Below are 27,022 nucleotides of genomic sequence, written 5' to 3'. Positions count from 1 at the left end.
ACTTCAGGGTCCTCAACCTAGGTACCCCCTTTCACTACTAGCTGGGACTGGATCCCCGAACTTCTTCTGGAGTGGTCCCCTCTAACTTCAGGCAGACCCCCAGGGGCAAACCTCAGTACTCACAACCTGTGTAGATTTTCCTGGGACTGGACCCCTCTGACTCTCCGCAGGTTCTCGGCACACTGGATCCCCTCAACTTAGCTCAGCACTCTCTGGATCTTCAGGCAGCACCCTGAGATTCTCCTCCTCAGACAGGAGGGGAGAAAGCCGTCCTCTCCCTCCTGGGACTCTGCTCCCGCCAAAGACATTGTGTCATGCGCCACCCCCAAACTTATACCCACTCTCAGAATCCTTCACAGCACAATCTGCCTTCTGGGGTAGTTACAAAGCCTGGATGTGTCCTCTGATTGGGTTTCCTCCACTGCCCTATGAGAAGCCTCTCACAGGAGCCATTTGGGAGATTCCCCCTTCAGCAGGCACACCTGGAAACCCTGACACCCTGACTAATAAATCACAGCCCTGCTGTTAGGCAGACAAGGCCCACTATACCTTTACCTAGCACCTACCTGTAGGGTGCTACATACAATTTTTACTATGTGCAGTATAACATCATCATATGACTGGTGTGGTGGTAATTAAGGATACTGACTTTTGTTCAATTTTGTAAACTTTCTTTTATTTTTTTTAACTTTTTTTTGCTATGTTTATACATACTATCATCTGGGTAGTTCAGTGTCATCTTAGTGACACTGTACTACTCTGGGGGGTGATCAGGTATTTTTTTTACACTATTATTGCTCATAACAGTAATCCCTGTTATAAGGAATAGTTTTAGCTGTCATGAATGGCTTTCATTAATGACAGCTTGCTTAATATTGTGATCTGTGATTGGCTACAGCTAATCACATGGTACAGGGTAATTTGATTGGCCCAGGTACCATGTGATAGCTGTGGGCCAATCACAGAATTACAATAGTAAGCAAAACAGTCATAAATGGAAGCCATTCATGACTGTTTTGCTTACATGTAATCAAGTGATCGCTATGATTGGCCTTAGCGACAACATTATCCTCCAGCCACTCCAGCTGGGTACCGAGGGCCGTGATCCGCTGTGCTCACCGGACACAGGGGTCACAGGATTGAACCGCTGTGTGCCTGAGGGACTGTCTACTTTCCAAAAAGGGGTCATTTGGGGGGGTTTGTTCCGTTCTGGCATTTTAGTCTCTCAAGAAATGAGAGAGGCAGTCAGTACATCAGGATTGATCAATTTTCAAATGTATATACAGTACAGTACTATAGATTGTAGACTCTACAGCTTTCACACAGACTAAATAATATACATAGATTTAGGTTATTTTTACCAAGGAAATGTAGCAGACTACATTATTTTTAACGCAAAAAATGAAAACCGCAGAGGTGATCAAATACCACCACAAGTAAGTTCTATTTGTGGGGAAAAAAGGGACATACATTTTATTTGGATACAGCCAGGGCCGGACTGGCCATTGGGCAGACCGGGCATTGTCCCGGTGGGCCGCGGCGCTGCTCTCACTCAGGCTGCTCAAGTGCTCATCACAGACACTGACAGTAGAAGAAGTTCCCTCATTAGGGCCGCCGGCCGGTATACTTGCCAGGCCAGCTACACGGGCTCCACGGCCAATCAGCCTTCTGCTCAAGGGGGGTGTGAGTCACACCCCCCCTGAGCAGAAGGCTGATTGGCCACGGAGCCGGCCCGGAAGTCAAGTAGACAGTGGGTTCAGAACCTTCCCGCGGCCGCCAATGTCCTGCCCGGCGCGGCCAGCAGCCCAGTCCGCATCGGCATGAAGCTGCAGATGGGAGCGCTCCTTCAGTTAAGTGCGACTCCGGGCTGCTCGCGGGGGGCGGCGGCGGGGAGAGAAGGTAAGTGCCTGCATTGCAGCCTGTGCAGCCCTGGCCGTGTGTCCTAAATAGGAGGGGGATGGGGTGGCTCGGCTGCATATAGAGGATTTGATGTTTTTCTATTCCGGCTCATGCTGCCGCTGGATGGATGGATGGATGATTCTCCTCCTCCCTTCTGCGGCTTCTCTATATGCAGCTGAGCTGTCCCATCCCCCTCCTATTCAACTTCTTTTACTGCCCCCCTCCCCCAGTGATCCTAGCCCCCCTCCCCCAGTGATCCTAGCCTCCCTCCCCCAGTGATCCTAGCCCTCCTCCCCCAGTGATCCTAGCCCTCCTCCCCCAGTGATCCTAGCCCTCCTCCCCCAGTGATCCTAGCCCTCCTCCCCCAGTGATCCTAGCCTCCCTCCCCCAGTGATCCTAGCCCTCCTCCCCCAGTGATCCTAGCCCTCCTCCCCCAGTGATCCTAGCCCTCCTCCCCCAGTGATCCTAGGCCCCCTCCCCCAGTGATCCTAGCCCCCCTGGAGGGCCAATGGGAAGATTGCTCAGCTGGATGGCTCTGAGTCTAGAAATTCCTGCCGTGCAGCGCTGAGGTTCTCCATTCAAATTCCAGCAGCACACTAATGGCACGCCGTCTGTGCGTTCTTCCTATTTATTTCCATAATAATTTATTTACTTGGGACCCCTCACTGACCAATAGTAGAGAAGAAAATGGGAGGGGGCGGAACATATGATAATTGGGTGGATAGAGAGGACATGGTGGCACATATGATAATGGGTAGGACAAAGGGGGTATGGTGGCACATATGATAAAGAGGTGGATAGACGGGACATGGTGGCACATATGATAAAGGGGTGAATAGAGGGGATATGGTGGCACATATGATAATGGGATGGATAGAGAGGACATGGTGGCACATACGATAATGGGGTGGAGAGAGGGGACTTGGTGGCACATATGATATTGGGAAGAAAAGAGGGGACATGGTGGTACATATGATAATGGGGTGTATAGAGGGGACGTGGTGGCACTGGCCCCTCAGTGATCCTAGCCCCCCTCCCCCTGTGCTCTTTAGCCCCCCTCCCCCTGTGCTCTTTAAGTCCCCACAGTGCTCTTCATCTCCCCCTATGCTCTCTGGCTCCCCCAGTGCTCTCCACCCCCTGTTCTCCCTGGCTCCCTCCTAAGTGATTTCCAGTCCCCCCCTCCAGTACTCTCCAGTCCCCCCCCATGCTCTCCACTGGTTTTCCCTGCCCCCCCCCCCAGTGCTATCCACACCCTGCGCCTTCCAACCCCCCTGCAATGCTTTCCAAAGCTTTCCACTGTATCATGTCCTCAGTCTCTGGCCATCTCCTGTATCATGTCCTCAGTCTCTGACCATCTCCTGTATCATGTCCTCAGTCTCTGACCATCTCCTGTATCATGTCCTCAGTCTCTGGCCATCTCCTGTATCATGTCCTCAGTCTCTGGCCATCTCCTGTATCATGTCCTCAGTCTCTGGCCATCTCCTGTATCATGTCCTCAGTCTCTGACCATCTCCTGTATCATGTCCTCAGTCTCTGACCATCTCCTGTATCATGTCCTCAGTCTCTGACCATCTCCTGTATCATGTCCTCAGTCTCTGACCATCTCCTGTATCATGTCCTCAGTCTCTGACCATCTCCTGTATCATGTCCTCAGTCTCTGACCATCTCCTGTATCATGTCCTCAATCTCTGACCATCTCCTGTATCATGTCCTCAGTTTCTGACCATCTCTTGTATCAGGTCCGTAGTCTCTGACCATCTCCTGTACTATGACCAGCGGGAACACTCTGCAGCCACACCGCACAGCACACCCAAGGTAAGTGGAGGACTGGAGAGAGGAGTGACTTCTACTTAGGGATTTATTTTGCAGACAGGCTGGGCTGGCACTGGCAGCAACAATTTTATTCAAATAAATCAGGATTTCTTCTGCAAATAGGCTGGCACTGGTAGCAACAATTTAATTCAAATCAGGATTTCTTTTGCAAATAGGCTGGCCTGGCACTGGCAGCCAGGCATAGTACTAGTCTAGTACTATGCCTGCCAGTGCCTTGTCTGATCTGATGATGTCACTGCCAGGCTATTTGCAAAAGAAATCCTTATTTTTCCTCATTTTTTGATCATGTGTCATGATGACATTGGTTTTGGTAATTGTCTGACTCTGATGCCAGTCTATTTGCAGAAGAAATCCTGATTTGAATAATATTGTTAGTGCCAGCCTACCAGGGTCTGATCTGAGGTGTGAAGGTGCAGGAATTGGGGCTGATCTGAGGTGTGAAGGTGCAGGAATTGGGGTGATCTGAGGTGTGATAGTGCAGGAATTGGGGGTGATCTGAGGTGTGATAGTGCAGGAATTGGGGCTGATCTGAGGTATGAAGGTGCAGGAATTGGGGCTGATCTGAGGCGTGAAGGTGGAGGAATTGGGGCTGATCTGAGGTGTGAAGGTGCAGGAATTGGGGCTGATCTGAGGTGTGAAGGTGCAGGAATTGGGGCTGATCTGAGGCGTGAAGGTGGAGGAATTGGGGCTGATCTGAGGCATGAAGGTGCAGGAATTGGGGCTGATCTGAGGTGTGAAGGTGCAGGAATTGGGGTGATCTGAGGTGTGAAGGTGAAGGAATTTGGGTGATCTGAGGTGTGAAGGTGCAGGAATTGGGGTGATATGAGGGGTGAAGGTGCAGGAATTGGGGTGATCTGAGGTGTGAAGGTGCAGGAATTTGGGTGATCTGAGGTGTGAAGGTGCAGGAATTTGGGTGATCTGAGGTGTGAAGGTGCAGGAATTGGGGTGATCTGAGGTGTGAAGGTGCAGGGGGGTGATCTGAGGTGTGAAGGTGCAGGAATTGGGGTGATCTGATGTGTGCAGGTGCAGGAATTGGGGTGATCTGATGTGTGCAGGTGCAGGAATTGGGGTGATCTGAGGTGTGAAGGTGCAGGAATTGGGGTGATCTGATGTGTGCAAGTGCAGGAATTGGGGTGATCTGAGGTGTGAAGGTGCATGAATTGGGGTGATGTGAGGTGTGATAGTGCAGGAATTGGGGTGATCTGATGTGTGCAGGTGCAGGAATTGGGGTGATCTGAGGTGTGAAGGTGCAGGAATTGGGGTGATCTGAGGTGTGAAGGTGCAGGAATTGGGGTGATCTGATGTGTGCAGGTGCAGGAATTGGTGTGATCTGATTTGTGAAGGTGCAAAGCTCACTTGATTTCTTACTATTATTCAAGTGGTTTACAGCAGTTACTTTATGACAGTTGTTTTTTATGTATCTGGCACTCCCAATTTCTTTGAAAACATTTTTCGGCACACTGTGCCCAAAAAGTTTGTCTACCCCTTGATTAGAGTAACCCTCATCTTGTGCTGCTTCATACTATTTTTAGGACTCAACCATCAAAACAGGATTTAAAGTAAGACAAAAAAAACAGCATCATATGGCAGCTCTGGTCTAAACTGGACCCAGTCTGTCAGATTAAACTAAAAAAGGTACCGTAATCGAATCCACACATCCTGGAACATTAAATCCTGTCACCAACCATCCCGACGAACGCCCCCCCACGCCCCAGTCACGCCCCCCCCCTCGCGGGCTGCTCAGTCCAAAATGCCCGGGCCTAATTTTTGTCCCAGTCCGGGCCTGGATACAGCGTTGCACAAACGCATTTGTGGGTGTCTGTAAGAGATCCTTCACTCTGGCATCCCTCTCTCTGAATAGGCAATGAGCCGATGAGCCTTTAGGATTCTGGATACTAATGGCCCAGGCTGGACCTTTTCCATCTGGGTGGCAGACCTCCACTTGGTCAATGTAGATCCCGTCCCAGATTGCAATTGGCCTTGGTTGATAAGAAGGTGTCCCATAATTGAGGTTCAGACTGGTTCCTATGTGGGTTGAGGACATACATGAAGTCCCAAATGGCTTCTTCACACCAGGCCCCTCTCTTGGGCTCAATCTCCTCTATTATCTCCCGGGGACCGTATGGATAATCTTATCCGTACTCCGTGGCCATCTTGCTCTGGACAAGGCAATGGAAACATGAGAACCTGGGGAGAATTTGCCTGTCTCCTCTCCCAGGTGGGGTGTAAAGGGTCCTCACTTTCTGGATCAGATTGAAATAGGCGTCATTCTGTTCCCAAGCCCGGGCATAGGTGGGAGGTGGGGATAGATCTGGGACCCTAGTGGCAAAGGCCTCAAAGAACCCCAAGTTCCTTGTGCGTTGCATTCAACTGCTGCCTCTGTCTCTTCACTGAGTGAACTGTAACTGGCAGGACTTTTTCTTCCTTCAGTTCCCCAGTCCCATTCAGCCCCTACTTCTGATTACCAGTTATCGATTCCCTTTTCCAGGGACCCGTAGCGATACTGGAAACTAGGTGACCCCACATCAATGGCCCCTACCTCCCCTTCACTGGATGAACTGGAGGACTTCCATCTCTGGGCCCATAGACTCCCCTCTGTCTCTTTAAAAGCCGGACTGCTTGCTGCTGTAACTGCTACTAATGCACCTTGCGACCCCTGCTCAGCTCTGACAACTTGTGCGCATTGCACCTCTGAGATGTGAGTCTTCCTGGTTTGGCAGATGGTTGTGCAGGTTTGCATCACTGGTCCCGGCCCCAGGGGTACACTCGGCACTCCCCATCCTCTTCCAAAAGGGATAGCCACTATAGGTGTCAGCAGTTCTGAAGTGGTTCCTACTTCCCATTTCAGATAAAATCATCTAGGCTGGCAATCACTCCTCTCTAGCTTCAGCAGCATTTCACCGCAGTGCCCACACTGACCCCTCGCTCCCAACCGCATGGACACATTCAGGCATCTACTACATACCAGTCCAAGATTTTCTGTGTCCCCTCCGCTGCCCAAGGCCAGACTTCCCTTGGGCATTAGTCGAACCCCTGTGTCCAACAGGGTCAGATTCTGCAATTCAGTCCGCTCTGCAAATCCTCTGCCAACATGGGGTATAGCTCCTGCGCTCCGGCTCACTCTGGCATCCGCCATCAGACGTGTCTGCTCCTCAGCTACACCCGATGGCAGAAGTGACGTCTCTGCTCCCTTCTCCACTCGGATTGGCGGCCCATGGAGAGCGACTCTGCCCACGGCCCCAGACTAGCTGTCTCTCCGGCAGTGGCTCCTCCTGTAAGGCAGCTCTCTTTGGCGTGCTCTCTTCCACACAGTGAAGTAACCCCTTCAATGCTGCCTTAAAGCTGCCCAGCCTGTATGAATGGTACTGCGATGCAGATTGTGTTCCCTGCCACAGATACACATACATCTGCCTCTTCTATCTGTACTTGAGCTTCAGTTGACCTTCTCTGTTCACAAGCCAACCAAACCCCCTCACTGCTGTTAGAAATTGTCCCGCTGTAACCCACTGCACGGCAGACATTTTCTTCCACAGCACATGAACTGACACAACCCCTGACATTCAAATCCCGCATCCTGGGTCACTGCTTTCTTGACCATAACTTGAAAGCACACTTGCACAGGTTACTGTAAAGCAGAAACGATTTTCTCCTACAATACAGCACATTTTTTCGCCACCGACACTCCAGCACTTTACTTGAGAAGACATAATGTTTCCTAGGTAAATGTATGGTCGTTGCTGATAGCAACTAGGGATGATCGAACGGTTCGGGTCCACCATCGGTTCGGCCCGAACATTGGGTGTTCGAGGTTCGGCCGAATTTAGAACTTTTTGCCCAAAAAGTTCGGAATTCGGCAACCAGAACCGCCCAAAATGCAATGCTTCAGGAAATGGGTTTTAAAAGCCCGTGATTGGACCAGAACCATTAGCAAAAGCCAATTGAGGGGGCAGGAGAATGCTAGGAATGTGATTGGAGTGACTAGGGGGTCCCTAGACCAATCATTAGTGAATACGCCCCCCAGTATATAAGATCGCCCCCGCCATATTCCTAGCATTGTTATACTGGACATGGAAGAGAGTGGAAGCAGTTCTGTTAATTTTACTTTAAAAGTGTCATTTAGCTATTTATTAGTGTGAGTGTCAGGGGACCGTAGTGTAGTGTAGGGTTAACTGGCAGTGACTGCTATGGCAGGGTGACAAAACCCTTCCATAGCAGGGTGACCGCTATAGAGAAATGATCATTTCTCTGAATAGCTTCGGAACTGGAATATGGCTTCTCACCAGCCAAGCATTTTTTATGCTGCAGGGGCTGCCACTGCCACTGCTTTTTTGAGGACATGTTTGATGTCAGACATGACATCTGAACATGTGTATAGGGGGTATATATAGACATATATGTCTGAATATATACCCCTAGACATATATAGGTGTGATAGTAGCAGAAATAAATGCTTGCGCTAATGAAATCATTTACAGTAATATATTATATAGTTTCAGCTCTGTAGCATGTCCAGAACCAGAAAAAAAAAGATCGTTTGTATTAGAAAACTTTCTGACAGGGGGTTTGCTTCGCTCCTGTAGCTAATAATTGGCTTTTTTTTATCAAAAATGACAATTTTTAAGAACTTTTTTTGTGTGATTTTGTGTCTGGGGGGTCTAAAAGGTGTACCTGTGAAGTTTCAGCTTTGTAGCATGTCCAGAACCAGAAAAAAAGATCATATAGGTGTTAAAGTTAAAGGAGGGTCCTGACCCACATCCCTGTTCTACTGAAAAATTATCTTTTTTTTTTCATGGTTCTGGACATGCTACAGAGCTGAAACTTCACATGCACACCTTTTAGACCCCCCCCCCCCCGATACTAAATCCAAAGTAAAAATCAAAAAATCTCTTTTTTTTTTTTAATTTTTTCAATAATTGGCTTTTATTATGAAAAATTACAATTTTTAACAACTTTTTTTGTGTGATTTTGTGTCTGGGGGGTCTAAAAGGTGTACCTGTGAAGTTTCAGCTCTGTAGCATGTCCAGAACCAGAAAAAAAGATCATATAGGTGTTAAAGTTAAAGGAGGGTCCCGACCCACATCCCTGTTCTGCTGAAAAATTATCTTTTTTTTTTTCATGGTTCTTGTTACAGAGCTGAAACTTCACATGCACACCTTTTAGACCCCCCCAGATACTAAATCCAAAGTAAAAATCAAAAAAATCTCTTTTTTTTAAAATTTTTTCAATAATTGGCTTTTTTTATCAAAAATGACAATTTTTAAGATCTTTTTTTTTGTGTGATTAATAGTTAATGGGGCATGACCCAGACCCCTAGGCACTTTTTAGGGGCATTTATTGGGTTTTAGGGCTTCAAAATGGTGTTTTTTGATTACCGAAGTTCGGGTCCCATTGATTTCAATGGGGTTCTGAAATCCGAACCGAACTTTTCAAAAGTTCAATCATCCTTAATAGCAACCACTGCCATGACTTTGAAGCACACTTGCACTGATCACTGTAGAGCAGACATTACTTTCTCCACTGACACTCTAGCACAGGAATTCCCAAACTACGGCCCTCCAGTTGTTCAGGAACGACAATTCCCATCATGCCTAGTCATGTATGTGAATGTCAGAGTTTTACAATGCCTCATGGGATGTGTGGTTCTGCAACAGCTGCAGGGCTGTAGTTTGGGAGTTTCTGCTCTAGCACTTTACTTGAGAAGACATAGTGTTTTCTAGATAAATGTCCGGTCATTGCCGATAATAACCACTGCCATGACCATGACCTGGAAGCACACTTGCACTGATCACTGTAGAGCAGACATTACTTTCTCTACTGACACTCTAGCACCTTACTTGAGAAGTCATAGCGTTACCTTGGCAAATACTCGTCGTTGCCAGTAGCCACCACTGCTGTAACTCCTGGACGACGTCCCTAAATGTAGCACTGTCCCTGTAGGGCTTGCTGTTTGATGACTTGTTGGGCCTCCTCTGATTACCAGCAGACAGTCTCTTAGAGTAAAGTTCACACATTCATCCTTACTCTTAATGGCTCGTTTCTCAATAAACAGTCCAGGGGTTTTGGTTTTTGGTATTTATGGTAGAACTTGGATGGGAGAAGGGAATAGTGGGATACTCCAACAAGAACTGTATACCGTTGATAAGGACAACTCTGACTTGGCCTCACCAGGTTGTTTGTGGAAGCAGTCAAACTGCTTTAACTACACTGCCACGTGGATAGAAAAACTTAAGTCTCCTTGCTCTTTCTCTAGCAATAGACGTGATGAAACTACATTATCTTCAGAATACTCTCTAGCATCTCCTTTACTGACACCCCTCCACTGACTCTTCTAGCTGCAGGAGTGGCCCCCTCAGGTCAGGCCCCTTGACACAGATCTGTACTCACTGTGCTGCAGAATCAGATCCTTCCAGTGTCTCCCTTCCAGTCAGTTCTACGGGACCTCCGGGTTCAATTCCTCTCTGACTCTTTAGGCCCTCGGGTCGACTACCTGAAGCCGCATGGCAACTTCTACAGAAGCCACTCCCTCCCCCAGGGACCCCACTCTCCAGCTGAAAGACCCCGGGCACATGTGCTCCTGGCATTTATACAGTATCCCAGCATGCACTGAGGCACTTTCCTCTGCCAAATCACCAGGGATGTACTAAATGCCTGTGCACTCATTTATCAGGTTTCCTCCCACTGTCCAATATGCCTCCCTATTGGACCAGTGTGAAACGCTCTGCAGACAAACTGAGTTGCACCTGAGCACATTAAGCAGACCTCACTAGCAGATCCTGCTCTCTGGTGGGCAGAAAAGAATATAGATTACCTGGCAATCCTTTTGGTAAGCAGAAAAGATCCAACGCTATACTCTCTCTCTCTCGCACCTACGTAGGAGGGTGCTACACTCGTCTGCACAAAATAAGTGTTTTTATTTTACATAAACACATACATCCAGACAAAAATGCTAGAACTAGTTAACATAAAAAGCAAATTGAGTTCTTTGTCCCTCCAGTCCTGTCTGCATCCATTATGAAATCAGTATTCTCAAGTATGCCTTTGTCGCTTAAATGCCATTTCACAGCTATTAGGAAAAGACTTAGCAGTGTGCTGTGTCTGTGATATACAAGACCGTCTCATTACTGGGTGAGATTTCACTCGACCACCAGTGTTATGACCTGCTGTTTTTATTTTCTGAATTATCTGCAGAAGTAAAAGGCAAAGTGTGAAACTGGCCCCTACATTACTGCATTCTTACTCTAGTACTCAGGTATCCATTGTTCCATTACCTGTTCACTAAACTAAAGCAGAACTCTAGCCAAAAATAGCACAATAAAACAGAAGAGGATCATTAAAAATAAAGTAACAAAAGCAGCTTTGGTTGCAATACTCAGCTCCAATCCAGAGTTTGCCCCCCACAGAGGCACTAGACTTTATTAGGCTTATGTCCACAATCATTTAACCCACTTCCTCTGAGACCAGGTTGTCCTGGACCCACCCCAGCCTATGACTGGACAGTGAAATCAGAAACAGCAGTGCTTTTAATGCACTCGGGAGGGAAAAGTTCAGCGTCCAGCACCTCTGTAGGCAGCCTGTCAGAGCCCATGGCAGGCTGTGGCTGTCGAGTGGTACCAGCATTTAGGGCCCTGTTCATTCTGGGATAAATGTCCTGTAATGCAAAAGACCTGCATTACGTGTATTTCATAGCTTCCAACTGCCCCTGATTTTGAGGGATTGTCCCTGATTTGGAACAAAGTCCCTATTTCCTCCTTTGTCCCTCATTTTGGTCTGATCTATATAGTTGTATATAAAATGCACTTTTTATCTTTCAAAAAGTGTTTCACAGTTCTAAACCTTTCATCCAATTTCTGAATTGCTGCATTTGTATACAGTGCCTTGCGAAAGTATTCGGCCCCCTTGAACTTTGCGACCTTTTGCCACATTTCAGGTTTCAAACATAAAGATATAAAACTGTAATTTTTTTGTGAAGAATCAACAACAAGTGGGACACAATCATGAAGTGGAATGAAATTTATTGGATATTTCAAACTTTGTTAACAAACAAAAAACTGAAAAATTGGGCGTGCAAAATTATTCAGCCCCTTTACTTTCAGTGCAGCAAACTCTCTCCAGAAGTTCAGTGAGGATCTCTGAATGATCCAATGTTGACCTAAATGACTAATGATGATAAATAGAATCCACCTGTGTGTGATCAAGTCTCCGTATAAAGGCACCTGCACTGTTATAGTCTCAGAGATCCGTTAAAAGCGCAGAGAGCATCATGAAAAACAAGGAACACACCAGGCAGGTCCGAGATACTGTTGTGGAGAAGTTTAAAGCCGGATTTGGATACAAAAAGATTTCCCAAGCTTTAAACATCCCAAGGATCACAGTGCAAGCGATAATATTGAAATGGAAGGAGTATCAGACCACTGCAAATCTACGAAGACCTGGCCGTCCCTCTAAACTTTCAGCTCATACAAGGAGAAGACTGATCAGAGATGCAGCCAAGAGGCCCATGATCACTCTGGATGAACTGCAGAGATCTACAGCTGAGGTGGGAGACTCTGTCCATAGGACAACAATCAGTCATATACTGCACAAATCTGGCCTTTATGGAAGAGTGGCAAGAAGAAAGCCATTTCTTAAAGATATCTATAAAAAGTGTCGTTTAAAGTTTGCCACAAGCCACCTGGGAGACACACCAAACATGTGGAAGAAGCTGCTCTGGTCAGATGAAACCAAAATCAAACTTTTTGGCAACAATGCAAAACGTTATGTTTGGCGTAAAAGCAACACAGCTCATCACTCTGAACACACCATCCCCACTGTCAAACATGGTGGTGGCAGCATCATGGTTTGGGCCTGCTTTTCTTCAGCAGGGACAGGGAAGATGGTTAAAATTGATGGGAAGATGGATGGAGCCAAATACAGGACCATTCTGGAAGAAAACCTGAGTCTGCAAAAGACCTGAGACTGGGATGGAGATTTGTCTAACAACAAGACAATGATCCAAAACATAAAGCAAAATATACAATGGAATAGTTCACAAATAAACATATCCAGGTGTTAGAATGGCCAAGTCAAAGTCCAGACCTGAATCCAATTGAGAATTTGTGGAAAGAACTGAAAACTGCTGTTCACAAAACGCTCTCCATCAAAAATTTCAGTCTCTCGATGTGCAAAACTGATAGAGACATACCCCAAGCAACTTACAGCTGTAATCGCAGCTAAAGGTGGCGCTACAAAGTATTAACTTAAGGGGGCTGAATAATTTTGCACGCCCAATTTTTCTGTTTTTTATTTGTTAACAAAGTTTGAAATATCCAATAAATTTCGTTCCACTTCATGATTGTGTCCCACTTGTTGTTGATTCTTCACAAAAATTTACAGTTTTATATCTTTATGTTTGAAGCCTGAAATGTGACAAAAGTTTGCAAAGTTCAAGGGGGGCGAATACTTTCGCAAGGCACTGTATTTCAAAAGCTAATATATAGGAATAGTAATGGTAAATAAAAAAGCACTTGTGAGTTTATCTAATCTTTTTTTGTATAAATCTCCTTTTAAGGGGGCGTGGCAGGGGGTGTGTCCTATGCCTTCATACTTTTGCTAATAGGTGTTCCTTGTTCCCATCTAAAAAAAAGTTGGCAGGTATGCATTTGTTCCTGAACGTATGGAGGTACCACTTGGTACAGCCTTCAATCCCGTCTAGCAGCAGCCTGTCATAGTGTTTGATAGGATGTATGCAGAGGGGCTGGATGCTGCACCTATCCAACAGGAGGGCAATAAAATGCCAATAGTAAAATTGTAAATGTAGAGAACACCTCCAAACTTTGCAGTGGAATAACTTCTTTACAGGATGTCTCCAACTTATAAGCTGACCTCAATGCACTGTTTCATTGGGCAACTATGTGGCAAATGAGGTTTAATGTTGAGAAATGTAAAGTTATACTTGGGGGCTAAGAATATGCATGCATCATACATACTAGGTGGAGTAGAACTGGGGGAATCCATAGCGGAGAAGGACCTGGGTGTTCTGGTAGATCATAAGCTTAATAATAGCATGCATTGCCAAGCTGCGGTTTACAAAGCAAGCAAAGTCCTTTCTTGTATTAACAGAGGCATGGACTCCAGAAAGAGAGATATCATTTTGCCCCTGTACAAATCATTAGTAATACCTCATCTGGAATATGCAGTTCAGTTTTGGGCACCAGTTCTTAAAAAGGATATCGGGGAACTGGAAAAAGTGCAGAGAAGGGCAACCAAACTGATAGGAGGCATGGAGGAGCTCAGCTATGAGAAAAGATTAGAGGAACTTAATTTATTCTCTCTCGAGAGGAGGAGATTAAGGGGGGGATATGATCAACATGTATAAATACATAAGGGGCCCGTATAGTGAACTTGGTGTTGAGTTATTCACTTTAAGGTCAACACAGAGAACAAGGGGGCACTCTTTATGTCTAGAGGAAAACAGATTTAGTCTCCAAATACGGAAAGGTTTCTTCGCCGTAAGAGCTGTGAAAATGGGGACTAGACTCCCTCCAGAGGTGGTTCCGACCAGCTCACTAGATTGCTTTAAAAAAGGCCTGGATTCTTTCCTGGGTGTACATAATATAACTAGGTACTAATATTTATAGGTAAAGTTGATCCAGGGAATATCAGATTGCCTCTCGGGGGATCAGGAAGGATTTTTTTTCCCTGCTGTAGCAAATTGGATCATGCTTTGCTGGGGTTTTTTCGCCTTCCTCTGGATCAACTGCAGGTATAGGATTGTGTATATGGGATTGTATGGTTGGGTTTTCATTACTGTTTTTTTTTTATTTTGTTTTTTTATTGGTTGAGCCAGATGGACTTTTTCAACCTGACTAACTATGTAACACCTCCACTAGGTTTGGGATTTTGAAGGCAATAATACCTAAAGTTATATTAAAAATCGTTTGTTGATTAATTCATAGAAGAAAAAAAAAAGGAAAAAAAAAAGACATACATAGTATATAATAGAAATTAGAACAATAAAATCACAGATAAATATCAATTGCTGAGGTAAAAGTTGATTTTCACCCAGCCAGGAAAACCCCCCAAAAAGTTGGATTTGGGAATAGTTGAACCAGAAGGTCCACAAAGGGAGAGAATGTCCAACGGGTTTCAAACTCTTTTTATATATTAAATTCTTCTTCAGGGACAAAATCCTAACTTCTGCAATATAATAAAGTAATTTTCAAAATTAATAATTTATAATTTTTTAAATTTACATGTATATGGAGATAACAAGAAAAATGCATGCCAATAATTACTGACCAGTGACCACCATTTCCATATCCTGTTTAAATTCTGCAGAGATTACCTGGCGTTTCCCATATATAGCCACCCCCTATTCCTACGTCCTGTAGGGCTGCAGGGAAATATATAAATATCCCAAAAAGAGTATGTTAGTGCTCTTTAAACAAAGAGGGAAAAAGAAAAAAATGTTGTATACTGGGGAGTCCACAAGATAATTATATCATCTGTGCCCACCCCAATAATACTCACTATACAAGATATACGTTGTAAAATGCCAATAGGGATATACTGCACCTCGACAGCCCGATGTGCAAGGTGCCTTAGAGGAACAAATCTAATAATTAAAAAGAATGTGTTGCCTTTTTAACTCTCTGTTACAGATCACATCAACCTCCCCCTATATTAGCGCTTTAAGTTTTTTTTAACTGTTCTTTACTGGATATATGCTGAAGATTCATTCTTAAAATGTATCTAAAGCTGTAACGGTTGCTTCCATTTTGGTTACAGATGGTAATGGTTTCATCTGTGCTCCATTGGAGAGACCTTTCTTTACTTCCTGTGCTGTAGATACAACCAGGCATGTAAGGAAATCTCCTAGAAAAAGAGCCCCTATGGCAAGATTTTCCTTTATTCCTTCTATGGTGACAACTTATAATTTTTCCCATCACTTTCAGTCCCTAAGTTATTGGTCACCAGGACAAACAAAAAGGGTGGATCTCCGTAGAAGGTGCGCAGACCACAATAAAAACCTGACAAGGGTGCTAACTTCTCATCACTCTATCCAAAACCAGAGTTGTATAAAGTACTCAAAACCCATACTTGATTAAAAGTAAAGGTGCTCGATCGAAAAGTGACTTGAGTAGAAGTGGAAGTGCTCGATCAAAGTAGAGTAGAAGTACTAAAGTATTCAACATTTTTTGTACTTATTGCAAGTAGTTTTTTTTTTAAATGTTGCTACTCAAGTACTGAAAGTAAAAGTACCAGTAGTTTTGAAAAAAAATTGCTACTCAAGTACTGAAAGTAAAAGTACAAGTACTGTGTTATGTAGTTATTAAAGAAAGAAGTCAAAAGTTTGAACATCATATTGTTTTTTATTATTTCAAATGCAGCTTTTATTTATACATACAGTAGCATTTATTTTCGTATGCGCTGATAATACACATGTTTTGAGCTTCATGAAACCTGCCATCTACTGTTCTGGCAGTGGTAATTTTTATAATTGTAACGAGTAACTATGCAGCACGAAAAAAAAAAAAAAAAAAAATATTGGAGTAGAAGTATTGAAATCATTGAAAAAATGTAGTGAAGTAAAAGTGGAAGTAGGAGAAAAAAATTCTACTCTAGGAAAGTACAGATACCGCCTTTCGGTACTTAAGTACAGTAGTGAAGTAGTTCTACTTAGTTACTATACATCTCTGTCCAAAACTGAAAAAGGAAAGATGGACTTTACAAAAACTTTAAAGCAAAATAGCTTGCCTTCCCTTGTTCCTCTCCTCCCCCCCCCCCCATCTTATCTGTATGCTAGTGACATTTTTAATACAGCCTTTCTATTTTTATTGCACACATTATTTTAGACCCAGTGATGTCATCTCTGGCTCTTTGTGCCTCTCTATGCAATGCAGTCAGATCATGACTGCTGGGAGGAGCCACCAGGGTGCTTCCTGAAAACATCACAGCACCCTGCCTCAGTACTGCTCTCAAGAACCCTCAACCCTGATGCAAGCAGCAATCTGGCTCTTGGAAGGAGTTATGCAAATATCAAAATGCTTTCATGGGCATGTGTCAGTCTAGAGAAGTGGGCATCCCTATTGTTCGAAATGTAATATATAGGCCTACAAAATAGACATTGCACAGTCCACATGGGCTTTGCTGCTTCACTGCAGACAGGAAACTTTATTCAGGGAAAAGACATAGAGCATACTAAAGAAGCAGCTACAAACGTATAAACACTGCAACCTACTGGTTGTAGAATATATCCTCCCTAAATACTGATGTACAGTAGTAGCTGCACAAAATACAATTCACTATTCAAACACCTATGTAGGCTGTAATTGCTTGCAGAATGCCTTAGGTAATGTCATTACCTGAAAGCAAATGAATGGAAGAGGTGACCAGGGACATTCAGGCTAGGAAGCAAAGTGCTAGATGATGCTGGATGTCCTTCGTCCAGAAAATGGGGCAGGCTCTATCTGACTTGCTGCAGCTTAGTAATGCACATTAGAAGCTCATAGCATGCAGTGAAATCAGAGTAAATATTTTCAGTACAGGAGAGGAGCCTGTTCAACTGTGCAAGACTGAAGGTAGGGCTGGAGGTGTGTTATCACCCCCCTACCTCTCTATCTCATCCAATCAGAGAATACTTTGCATTAATTCGGAAAATGTATAGCAAGTGGAGATAACTGGACTGGTGGGGTCTACTTCTGTGAGTTCCAGGGGCATCAGCCAGGCATGAAATTTTTTTACATAATTACATTGGTCCAGCTTGGGCCAATGTAACTACAGTATGTATATACCATACCTGGTCAATGACCCTGGAAGCTAGAACTCACTGAAGTAGACACCACTACTCCAGTGATCTCCTCTTGCTATACATTTTCTGAATGAATGCAAAGCATTCTCTGATTGGATGAGGTGGAGAGCCAGGGCAGTGATGTCATACTCTTCACCTCTTACAGTCAGAGAACAACAGGGATAACAACTTGGATGGGGTAGAGGGGTTATGGGATGCCCAACTTGACTACATAAAGAGATGGGGACAACTTCCTTCCCACAGTATGTACAGAGAAAAGATCATGGACTGCTCTCCTTGCAAAAAACACCCAGTCTCTTAGATCAGTGACAAAGTCGCTTACGAACCAGAAGCACTTTGCCCCCCTTTGGAAAAAAGCACAAAATGTTGCAAAACTGCACGCAAGAGTATCTCCTCTCCTCTTGCAGAACTGCTCCCAGCTCCACCACTTGCAGGTACTTTCAGCCATCCTGGCTGCTTGTCTACCAGCCCACCCGGCTGCTCCGAAGATTTCCAAAGACAAGGGATAAAGGGTTAAGCACAGCGCTATCCTTTGAAAGCTTGCTTCATGTGGCAGTCTATCCCCTTTTGAATCCCTGGTTGTGCTGATGTACTCGCTCTGCCCCCCTTGCTCCCTGCTGCTATTAGGCAAGGGTCCTTCTCGAACCGTTCTGCTGAAAGGATTTCTCCAAGCCAGCCCAAGTCCCAGCCTGGAGGCAAAGGCACACTAGACCTAGGGTACCCCTCCTAGGCCACTAACAGCCTCCTCAGCACTCCGTCTTCCACCCGACTCCCTGCAGACTAGACTCTCCCATATTTAAGGGCTGATCCATCCACCTTGCCAGGACATTTTGCCTGGGGATTGGTTAGACTCCCATAAGTATGCAGATCAGGACCTCCTGGCCTCTGCCAACTAACTTCCAGAAGCCTCTACTAGCTTCTAGACCCAAGGGAGGTACCAGAGACCTGCACTGTAGAGCCAGCCAGCCTCACCTTCAGTAACCTGAACTTACTACAGACTCACACAGTTACCATGAGTCATACAAATAAATTTACTTACACTAAATGCACACTAGAGGGTGCTACAAAAGAATTCTCTGAATGGCACCTGCGTCGAGCAGCCGACCTTCTGTATTCACAATACATCAGGCCAGCTACTCAGCACAGCACCCGGAAGCAAGTGGAGATCAGTAGAGTTGCAGTGTCTTCTTCAGGGACTTCCAGCTTTTAAGGGCATCGGCTGGATATGGTATATACGATATTTAGTTGCATTGATCTAAGCTGAACCAATGTAACTATGTAAAAATATACCATGCCTAGAATTTTTCTTTAGGCCATGAAAATTGTGTAGGCTTTGCTACGAAAAATTTAAATTTGTCCCATATTTTAGCCTTTTTTTTTTGTGTAAGCTTTACACTTCAGCTTGATAGTCAGGGGTCAAACTTGACCTGAAGCTTCTCTCTGACCGTGTGCACTGTCTCCTAACACCTCATAGTTAAAGTGCTTCTAAACCCTCAAGGTTCTTTACCTAACACCTCTTTACCTTACACCCTTCTGTGCTTCAGGATTTCCCCTACCCCCCCACCACCTATTCTTACCTGAGCCTTATCTGATCATGAAATGTGCACAAGAGCAGCGGCTCTCACAGCTATCTCCCCCCTCATTGGGCAGATTGATATGGCTCCTGCTGCTGTCAATCAAATGCTATGATGAGGAAGCGGGGGACCGGGCCAAGTTTCCCGGTCTGTGTCAATAGACGCAGATAGGGTGGCTCCAGAGCGAGCCTGCACGGGTGCCTCAATGGAAAGCCACACTCGCCGAAGAGGAGGGGCCTGGAGCGCTGGCGTGGGACCCCAGAAAAGGAGGATGCTCTGTGCAAAACTATTGCAAAGAGCAGGTAAGTATAACATGTTTGTTATTTTAATTAAAAAAAAGAAAAAAGAAAGGTTTAATGTTACTTTAGGGTACGTTCACACTGAACGCAGGTTTGAAATTGTGGGAGTTCAGCTGAACTCCCACAATTTCAAACCCACATTTTAATGCAAGTTCAGGGGCGATTTGAATGACATCTGTGAGGGTTCATGCACAGATGTCTATTAAAAAAGACCCCCGAAGTCGCCAAAAGTAGTGGAAATTGTTGCAGCACCGCAAAGTCGGCGTCACACCGATTGGGACAGTGCTGTTGCCGCCAATAGGCTGCAATTTGGCATGTGATTTGACATGTCAAATCATGCCAATGTGAATGGGGGCTTAGATGCATATACTGTAGACACCTAATGGCATTGATATTTCACATACATTTTACATATTCTGTCCATATGTCCTTACCCTGAAGCAGGTAGGTAGCCCCTATCCCCCCCCCCACCCCCCGTGTCTTTTAAAGCTTCTTTTTTTAATTTGACTGCTCTACTCTTAATGATTCATCATGCACAACTCAGTATGGCTGCAGCTCAAGGATTTAATTTTGCAATAATATAAATAAGCATCACAGGATGACAATTTTGCCAAAAGAAAAAACCTAGCAGATGAAACTCTTCATTCTGAATGTAATTATTTGCATGTGCGAGATTTCCCTTTAAGCACAAATTACCATGCAGCGGCAGGACGCACCCCCGTGCACATTGGAGCTGGGCCAGCGCTTTCATTCCAGCCGTACATACATCCTAATGATGCAGGCCGCTAGATTTTCAGCGATATCTCCAAGGGATGCTGAACATGGGCCGGATTCCCAGTACAGTATGTGCGTCCAAGAAGGAACATTGCTAAAATTAGCCGGTTCAACGTCTCAGACACGCCAGCTGATTAATACCCCTGACCGTTCGGAGCAGGATTCAAAGTGCTTGAAATTTTAGAGAGCATCTGTGTACATTTATTGTGGTCTCTTGGATGAGATTTCACCATGAGAGCACCAGAGAAGTGTTTTCTTATGCATAACCCAAAGGTTCCACTGGCTGGCCAGATAATTCAGGTTAGTTTCACCAGCGGTTTGTCTGTGAGGATTAATGAATAAGGATAAACGGAGTGATTTCAACAAAACTGGTTAACCTGCTTGAAATTTGTTTGAATAAAGTTATCTACTCTTTCCTTTATCTTTAAAGTATATGTGACGTGTGTTTTTTTCCCTTTTGGTGGCTTTGATCATTATTTGTGTATTGATGCTTTACTTTTTTTATTATATTTTTTTATCACTTTTTCATGTTTTTTTCTTTCCGTAAAGGAAAGAAAAATAAACCCTTGGAGGAGAAAATGGATGGAGGGGCTACATGATTAAGGGGAGAAACAGTCCTGGGAAAGGGTTAATATATAACATGTGACTTGGTGATATAAGGCTGAGTTCACACTGGCATTAAAAGCAGGGTTTTGAGGAAATGCACCACAACTGCACTGGCATACAGCTGTGTGCAGGGCGGTTGGGGTGTGTTAGTATAATTAAAATTAAAATTATCCCTGCCGACAGCTGAAATTTCCAGCAATAAAAAAAAAATCTGCGAAAAAAAACTGCATGGGGTCCCCCACGTCAATTTTTTTTAAAAAAAATGGCATGGGGTCCCTCCCAAAATACATACCAGACCCTTATCTGAGCATGCAGCCCGGCAGGTCAAAAAAGGCAGGGGACAAGCAAGCGCCTCCCCTCCTGAACTATACCAGGTCACATTCCCTCAACATCAGGGGTTGCTTTGGGGCAGGAGGGTCTCTGCCCCCCCATCCCCCACCCCAAAGCACCTTGTCCCCATGTTGGTTGGGACAAGGGCCTCTTCCCCACAACCCTGAGCTGTGGTTGTGGGGGTCTGCAGGCCGGGGGCTTATCGGAATCTAGAAGCCTCCTTTAACAAGGGGCCCCCAGATCCCACTCCCCCATATGAATGAGTATAGGGTACATGGTATTCCTACCCATTCACCAAGTGTCAAAAATAAATTAAAACTCACAGTTTTCTTTATTAAAGTCCTTTATTGAAAATAAAAAAAAGAATATCCTCCGATGCAGATCCATTGTCAAGCACGACGCCAATGCCACCGCCAGACCCACTTACGCCAATGACTCCTGTCTCTCTGCTTGCACCGCTGCCTGAAATTTCTTAAATAGTTAATGGGTGGGGCCAGCTGATGTCGTCACCGGGGTGGAACTGCCCTCTAATGAAATCATCGACCGATGCATCGTCATCGTCCCCTCTCTTTCCTCACTTGCCGGGCAGCATGCTCGCATTAGTGTCTGGTATAGATTTTGAGAGGGACCCCACACCATTTTTTAAAAAAATGTTGGTGTTCCCCTTAAAACCTATACCAGACCTGAAGAGCTGGTATGTATTGGGGGGGGGGGGGGGGCATGCAGTTTTTTCTCCAATTTTTTTGTCCGCAGTGCTTGTTTTTACATTCAGCTGTCAGCCCACTGACAGCTGATAACTCATTGGTTGTTAAGGACGCAGTGACCGGCTTCCCGGCCCGCACCTTATCAACCGGCTATTGTAGGCGTTTGTGCTGTGGTTTTAACAAGAAAAAAAGGGCTTGTAAACCGCGCCGCAAATATGCATAGGGCATTTGGAGGAGCGTTTCTAATGCTCATTAAACGCTTAACAACCGCACCTATTATCGTGCAATAACGCTATAGGAGCCTTTGATAAGTGTCAGTATTTTAAGCAAAAGTGAACGAGCCCTAAGAATAAGTAGTTGTACCTAATTGGCAGTCGCTGGTCAGATGGTAGCATTTCCAGGTGATACCTTAGCTCATACCTTAGTAAAAGCACCTCACAGTGAATGCACCTAAGCACTGTTAGGCACACATTTAACCATTTGATCGTCTTCGATATTAACCCCTTCCCAGCCAGTGTCATTCGTACAGTGACAGTGTATATTTTTAGCACTGATCCCTGTATTAGTGTCACTGGTTCCCACAAAGTGTCAAAAGTGTCAGATTGCCTATCATAATATCGTACTCTCCCTAAAAGTTGGTGATCACTACCATTATTGGTATATAAAAAAGAAATTCCAGTATTATACAATAATTTGTAAACGCTATAACTTTTGTGCAAGCCAATCAATGTACACTTCTTGATATTTTTTTTTTACCAAAAATATGTGGCAGAATACATATTGGCCTAAATTTATGAAGACATTTTTATTGGATATGTTTTATAACAGAAAATAAAAAATATTGGGGTTTTTTTCAAAACTTTTTTTTTTTTTCATTTATAACGCAAAAAAAAAAAAAGAAAGTTCTATTAGTGGGAAAAAAATATTTAAATTTAATATGTGTACAGTGTTCCAAGACCAAGTAATTGTCAGTTAGTTGACTGTCAACACAGGGCTCTGGGCTGTGATTGCACACAACCGATCAGCAGGTCCTGGCCATAAATCATTAGCTGGGACTTAAGGTATATAATAATACTGCGCGCTGCTATGGGTTATAATCCATATTAATATTGCTACAAAACTGAAAACAGGTGATTCGCTCACACCTTCCACACTGTCAAAATTATGAGATAAAACATATAAATTAAATAGGTGAAGAAGGTGAAGCATGGCACTGGGACCTGCTGTTGACTCCCCCATGTCCTGCAGGAGAAAAAGAGTACCTACCCGAGAAAGGAGGGGGGATCATCCCCCCCCCCCCCCCCCGAGTCTTTTGCTGTGTACAACAAAAAGAAAAGACCTAGCACATTACCCCAATAAAATGTATTAAAAAAGTAAAAACAACAATAAATATATTCACAAACAAATATTGTGTAAAAGCATGTCATAGCAAGTGGGGCCAATCGCCTTTAGGTGTACTGTAGTCCATTGGTACCATGGAAAGACCAGGCGGCGTCACTACCCTGGCTATTAGGAAGGGGTTTCACCCTTGAAACGCCTTATCCATTAGCAATTATGGACGCCACCTGACAATGCGCTTTTTTTGTTGTTGCCTTTCAGTCTATAAGGATACCCATTGTCCTAAAGGAGCAGCAAGACCACTGGTGCTAAGAAAGAATCTTTACACTGTGTACCTCTTGATTAACCATTTTGAGCATAGGAGAATGGTTTCTGAATACATCGTCCTGCTGTGTACAATCACAGCGCATGCGCACGCCCTAAACTCAGGTGCAGGCAGCAGCATTTAGGTTAATAAAGAACTGCTATAGGCAGTTGGCCATATGTCAAGCAGTCCAAGTCTTAATTTTTAAAGAAAAATGATAGGGACAGTATTGACAAATCCATCAGTCATAAGGCTAAAGAGGGGCTATTTTTTCGCACAAAAACATGTCCATAGTTACATAGTTAATCTGGTGGAAAAAAAGATACAAGTCTATCTAGTTCAACCAACAACTAAAAAAGAAAATCAACACACCCAAATAGAAAACCTCCATATACACTATCCAATACTCAGAGTTGATCCAGAGGAAGGCAAAAAAATTCAAATAAAGCATGATCCAATTTTCTCCAGTGGGGTAAAATATTCCCTCCTAATCCCCCAAGAGTCAGTCAGATATTCCCTGGATCAACTTTACCTGTAAATCTTAGTATCCAGTTATATTATGTGCATTTAGGAAAGACTCCAGGCTTTTCTTAGAACTATCTACTGAGTTGGCCAGAACCAGCTCTTGAGGGAGTCCATTCCACATTTTCACAGCTCTTACTGTAAATAAGCCTTTCTGTATTTGGAGATGAAATCTCTTTTCCTCTAGACGTAAAGAGTGCCCCGTTGTCCTGTGATGACCTTAAAGTGAATAACTCTACACCAAGTTCACTAAATGGACCACTACTGTATGTATTTATACATGTTGATCAGTATATTTTAAAAAGAGCCTTCTGCAATGCTCAGGAAGCATTTGTAACTGACGGAACTGCAAAAACCACTTTCATTTCACCATTGACTCCAATGTATCTGTAATCTCCCGATTTTCAAAAACATTTGTGAAAATTATGACTATCAACTCTTCACGAGCGAATGATGACATGATGATATTGGACAGCATTCCTTAAACATGAGATGGTGAGTGTTAAACTAATTCCACCATCCAGAGTACAAAATTAAGTCCACGGAAAACCACGGCAGTGAATGGGTAAATATCTTCAGACCTCAAAAGCACCAATATTATACCCATTTTATCCTTCTCCTCTAATGTAAAGAAATAGAGCCATTGGAGGGCTAAAAAAAAACACAAAGTAAAAAAAAAAAAAAAAAAAAAAAAGTATTTTAGATTATCTTTGAAGGCAAACAGTATGAAGTGTGCATAATACAATAAGACAAAACAACAAAAAATAACTTTTCCTAACTCTACAAAAGTAAATGACAGGAAAGTGGCATAAAGTTGAATTGATATAGCTAGATTCTCAGAAGAGCAAATGGAATTTTTACATTATTCTGATTCATGAAAGAGATAGGCTTCAATCTTCCTCATTCACAGCAAGGTTTCACTATAATTTTGATGTGTGCTTTAAAGTTTTTGTATCGTTGTTTTGCTTCTAACTGAATGTCACTCAAAAAGAACCAGTTCTATCCCAGGCAGCTGCTCCACCTTTTGCCACCAATGTTTCTATTAGATGAAGTCATTTTTTCTAGTTTTTCGATGTCGTTAAAACTTTTGAGGCTCGCCCATCTACTGTATCTCCCTTGAATAGCCACCATCAACCTTCCAAAAACTGTCAGCACCTGCTTGGTACAGGAGGGTTTGATCTCTGATTCCTTTTGAAGGTCTTTTTTTTTTACAGAGAAGCATTCCTGTGTTCCTGCCAAGCTGACAGGGGAAGCCTAAGGGACTTATTTAGAGCTTACAAAAATCTTTGCTTATTTAAAGTGTATGTCGTGCAAAAACTTTTTTCCTTTGCAGTGTGATCCCTGTCAGATTTTTACTGCTATTCAGGGCTCTATTAAAATATTTACTCTCACTTCCTGTCCTGCTAACAATGGTTTCATTAAACAGTAAGTAAGGAAAAATTTACAGTAAGGACAGAGACAGAAATGCAAATCTGACAGGAACTAGAACTAGCGGTCACTAACTTAGCAATAAAAAAAAATTTAATTTCCTGGTGCCAGGATAATAGTGCTGCTAATAGTGTTGAGCGAACACGGACTGTATTATTCGTGTTCGTACCGAATAATTGGATTTTTTGTACCCGAACACGGACACGGACACTTTACTGTATGTTCGGGTAAAAATCTGTGTTCGGTCGTTTTATTTCCGGGTTTTGCATGCTTTGGCGCTCTTTTCATGGCGGGCTTTCAACAGCCAATCAACAATTGTTTAACTGGTGTGCCTTAAGCCATCCCAGCCATGCCTGCAAATGTCTCAGTAGCTGTGATTGGCCGTCTGAAGCATGTGACCAAGTCTTTATAAGTTCCAGGCAGCCGCAGCGTCTTCATTCTGCTGCTTAGATCAGGGACAGAGCACACATCAACGTGCTGGCTGCTGATTAGGGAAAGACAGGCAGGAAAAAACCATTTGTGTCCGGATAGAATTGAGGGACAGGTCGGAGTGTTTAGGCAGGGCGAGTTGTAGGCATTTTAGGGATAGAGTCTGCTGAATTATAGGGTCAGGGTCTTCTACAAACTACAATCGATATTGCTGTGTGGGGGTGGGGTCTGCACTCAATCCTGATCTACGATCTCTTCTCAATCCTGTTAGGGAGAGGCTGCTGCTGAATTTTAGGGTCAGAGTGTTCTACAAACTACAATCGATATTGCTGTGTGGGGTCTGCACTTAGTCCCGATCTACAATCTCTTCTTAATCCTTTTAGGGAGAGGCTGCTGCTGAATTTTAGGGAAACTGTGTTCTACAAACTACAATCGATATTGCTGTGTGGTGTGGGATAGGAGATAGGCAGGTGTCAGTGATCCACATCCATTTTTCTGTGTGTGAGCTGCAGTGAACACAATCTTTTTGGGCTGCAGTGAACACAATCTTTTTGGGGTGCAGTGAACAACGTCCTTTTTGGGGTGCAGTGAACAAAATCTTTTTGGGGTGCAGTGAACAACATCCTTTTTGGGGTGCAGTGAACACAATCGTTTTGGGGTGCAGTGAACAAAATCCTTTGTGGGGTGCAGTGAACACAATCTTTGTGGGGTGCAGTGAACACAATCTTTTTGGGGTGCAGTGAACAACATCCTTTTTGGGGTGCAGTGAACACAATCTTTGTGGGGTGCAGTGAACACAATCTTTTTGGGGTGCAGTGAACAAAATCCTTTTTGGGGTGCAGTGAACACAATCTTTGTGGGGTGCAGTGAACACAATCTTTTTGGGGTGGAGTGAACAAAATCCTTTTTGGGGTGCAGTGAACAACATCCTTTTTGGGGTGCAGTGAACAAAATCCTTTTTGGGGTGCAGTGAACACAATCTTTTTGGGGTGCAGTGAACAAAATCCTTTGTGGGGTGCAGTGAACACAATCTTTGTGGGGTGCAGTGAACACAATTTTTTGGGGTGCAGTGAACAAAATCCTTTTTGGGGTGCAGTGAACAACATCCTTTTTGGGGTGCAGTGAACAAAATCCTTTTTGGGGTGCAGTGAACAAAATCCTTTTTGGGGTGCAGTGGACACAATCTTTGTGGG

The sequence above is a fragment of the Pelophylax lessonae genome (assembly GCF_965119305.1).
Source record: "Pelophylax lessonae genome assembly, chromosome: 4".
Classification (NCBI taxonomy): domain Eukaryota; kingdom Metazoa; phylum Chordata; class Amphibia; order Anura; family Ranidae; genus Pelophylax; species Pelophylax lessonae.
The sequence above is the reverse complement of the archived record's forward strand: the minus strand, read 5'-3'. Positions refer to the sequence as shown.